The sequence below is a fragment of the Cricetulus griseus genome, chromosome 2 (assembly GCF_003668045.3).
Source record: "Cricetulus griseus strain 17A/GY chromosome 2, alternate assembly CriGri-PICRH-1.0, whole genome shotgun sequence".
NCBI classification, from domain to species: domain Eukaryota; kingdom Metazoa; phylum Chordata; class Mammalia; order Rodentia; family Cricetidae; genus Cricetulus; species Cricetulus griseus.
In genome coordinates this window covers 44,334,324-44,337,990 of record NC_048595.1, presented here as the reverse complement: position 1 = coordinate 44,337,990, position 3,667 = coordinate 44,334,324, and the positions used below count along the sequence as shown (strand labels likewise).

Here is a 3,667-nt window from a genome sequence, read left to right as displayed (position 1 = left end):
TACTTCAGAAGATCTCCCAGTAATATTAGATTCCCCATGCATTTGAGAATGCATGCAGTGTTACTGCTTTAGACTTTATTGCCTTACTCTGACCAATATTTACTCCTGTTTGACTTTCCATATGTCCAAATGTCACAAGTTCACTTCACTGTTGCTGGAATTTACTTTGCAGAGTTCTGACCTCTTCAACCTTTCTTTATGTGTCTGCGTTTTAAGAAGCAGTGCACTGTTGGGAGAGGACAGGGAAGAATGGAGTAGGGGACTCTGGAACAAGGAGGAACCAAGCCTCTTTGGCACTTGTGCCCATCATCTGCTGATTGAGGGGTATTTGGCAAAATTCACTATGGAATCTCTCAGTGTAGAAACCTTTTACTTTACTCCCCTGAGCTATTAAGCATTCATAGACATAATGATGACTTATACAAGTATGTTTATCCTGTCTTCCTTTTAGAACACACACACACACACACACACACACACACACACACACACACGCACGCACGCACGCACGCACGCACGCACGCACGCACGCACGCACACACACAAACACACACACCACATACGAGCACATAAGCACACATGCAGATACCAAATGCCTGCTCCAGCAAACCCTGTTTGAACATGTTGTTTTCTTTAACTAAGTGGTTGTTTGCAACTGTGTTCAGATTGTAACTGAGTTCTTTTTTTTTGAAAGGAGCTATTTGCTGAAATAAATTCCACCCCATTCTTTGTTTGGTTTTTCCTTGGTAAGCAATCAAAACCAACTGGTGGGGTCTGGGAGCTGGTCTCAGCTGCATATGGTATCTGGCTTTACTTCTCATCTGTTTTCCCTCCTCAGCTGAAGAACAGACTGAGAGCCCCAAATTGCTTTGCAGGAGGAGGTCAATTCTGCCTATCATTTGTTAGGGGGTCTACCAGGCACCAACACTATGCAGAAAGAAGAGAAAGGTTATTGTGATAAGCTCAAGACTGAGGAGGGCTGGACACCAGAGATGCTTGTCTGCATCTTCTAAGCATTTTCCTGGAACACTTGACTGGAGAAGTTCCTCAGAAAATTGCCTGGAGGCATATGAAACTAGACAAGAGAGGAAGGTGCAGAATGAATTTAATCTGTTTTTATTCCTAATAGACTTGGGCTTAATAAATGGTTCTGAGACTCCCAGTTTAAAACCTGCATTTAATTTTATTTCTGAGTTTTCCAGACGTATGTGATGTGTATACCTGCAATGTGATCATGTGTCAGCATGCATGTGGGAGGGTTATGTTAATTAAAATCAGTGTGGATTTGAGGCAGGTATCTTGACCTCAAAGTCCCACATGCTTGCTACTTCACCAATTGTACCTGCTAAGAAGGTGACCACTGCGAGAGGGGCCCACTAGATGTATCTTGCTCACACACATGTTGAATCTGGCTTTTGTACTGTTGGCTCAGGCTGGTGTACATCTTTGAATCATTTGTTGACAATTAGAAATCAGGAGTCTTCTTATAAAGAGACAAGAGACTTGATTTTCTTGAGAAAAGAAGAGAGCAAGGAAGGAAGGAAGGAAGAAAAGAAAGAGAGAAAGAAAGGAAGGAAGAAAGAATATTTTGGAAGCATTGGGCCAGTTGTCATGGCCTCATCAAAAACATGGGTGGGTGGACATCATGGGCAGGAAACCTGTCATCCAACCCATCACCATCCCACCTGGAGTGATCCCACTCCCTGTTGTAGTTTAGCTCTCCTCAGCCCTTGAGCTGCTGTGCTCTGAGCTCACAAAATGAGGCTGTGCCTTTGCCCCTGTGTTCTTTCATTTTCCAGTCTCAACAGGCAATTGACGCTTTTCATTAGGCCATCTTTTGACAAGTGAAACCCAGGGGCTTCCTGGCATGGGAGAACCACTGTGCAGAAACAGTAAAAGAGGGAAGTGATGGAGTATTCATTCTACACCAGGCTCTGCTCTTACCTTTCTCAAAGATTCCTTGTTTAATTTTTGTATCTGCCTCATAAAGTAGGCATTATGACACTCTTTGTAAATATGGGGAAATAGAGGCATGGCCTGATAAATACAGCTTGCCTGAAGTTCCATAATTAATCAGTTAACTAGTTAATCAGTTAATTAATCAGAGTTAGGGTTTGAATTCAGTGCACTGCCTCCCATAAGTACTATCTAATTAATCAGCATGGCCACTTAGTTTTAAATGTGCCATTTCAGATGTATTTTAGACATAAAAATACAAGGAATTCCTTCAGTTCTCCTCATTCTGCTCCCACTGTTAGCATCTTAAGTGACTTGGGTATGCCATTATTACTTCAACTAGTCCCTTTTCTAATCTGTGCATTTTAACATGAGTCTTACTGTGTTTCAAGATTCACCCATGATCCCGCCTTGTATCTAACTGCCCTTCACAGCTCCTCCAGTCTGTGAAGATTTTGCATTTTCCTTTGACTTCCATGTCCTTGACTTTATTTCATTTCATTGGTTTGTTTGTCTGTGTGTGCACATGTATGTGTGGGTGGATGTGTGTGCATATGTGGAGACCAGAGGTCGGTGTCTGGTTGTCTTCCTCAGTTGCTCTCCACATTACTTTTTGAGACAGAGGTGTCTCACTGAAACTGAAACACACTGGTTCAGCTGCTTTGATGACTTGCCAGTATGCCCCTAAGCTCTGACATTCCATGCCTCCACAGGACTAGAGGTGTGCACCGCTGTATCCAGATTTTATGTGGGTGCTGGAGATTTACCTCAGATCCTCGTGTGTGGCAAGTGGTTTCTCAGCTTAGCCATTTCCCCAGCCTCCCTCATCCTTGACAGTTTGATGATTGACTATTTCTGGAAACTGTCTCCTGGTTTAGGTGTGTCTGTATTATCGTATGATTAGGATGAGGTTCTACATTTCTTGGCAAGGATGTTCTTTTAGTCAAAGTGACGTTATTGCTTGTGTACACAGGTAAATTTACACCACTAAAGCGGGGCTATGGATGCCTCCAGTTTCCAATTGGGTGGGAGGGTCCGCTTAGTCTTACAGGAACAAGCTAGCCAGTGGATTCTGCTTTCAGAAATGAGGCGAAGTTTAGCATCCTTATCCTTTCTGTTCCTCTCAGGATGCTTTCGGACAGCGACTGCTTCCTTAATCAAATGGTAGAGATCCCCAGGGAGATGGGACAAGGCCTTTGGACTTAAGGATTCTCAAGATTTTATTACCTGTCACAAAATGGACCTGTGCTACACCATGTAGGTCCCTCAGGATCATACTTATTTGGGAGGGAGTCAGGCCTTTCTTGGCCAGATTGTAAATCCATTCCTTCATGTCTTCAGGCATCAGCTTCAGCCATATGGGGACCCTACAGTGGTAGGGCAGTGCCGACTGGGACAGGCCTTTCCTGGGAGCATGTATTCAACCATGATGGTGGAGGTCTGACAGCAGAGAGAGGGCAAGGATTTAAAAAAAAAAAGGCTTTGTGAGCTGGGGGTGGTGGCTCACACCTTTAACCCCAACACTTGGGAGGCAGAGGCAGGCAGATCTCTGTGAGATCGAGGCCAGCCTGGTCTACAAAGCTGTACTGAGAAACCCTGTCTCGAAAAAGAATTAATAAAAAGAGACTTTGTGTCCACGGTGTTAAATATGGAAGAGGTGATGCTATTGATCTGTCTTGCATTTTTTTAAAAATCATTGGGATCAGTTGGC

The 3,667-nt window shown here is 43.7% G+C and overlaps 1 pseudogene; it reads right to left on the bottom strand.

The window, feature by feature from the left end:
* Positions 1-2,943: 2,943 nt before the first annotated feature.
* On the bottom strand, positions 2,944-3,373 carry LOC100768197 (annotated as a pseudogene).
* Positions 3,374-3,667: the final 294 nt, after the last annotated feature.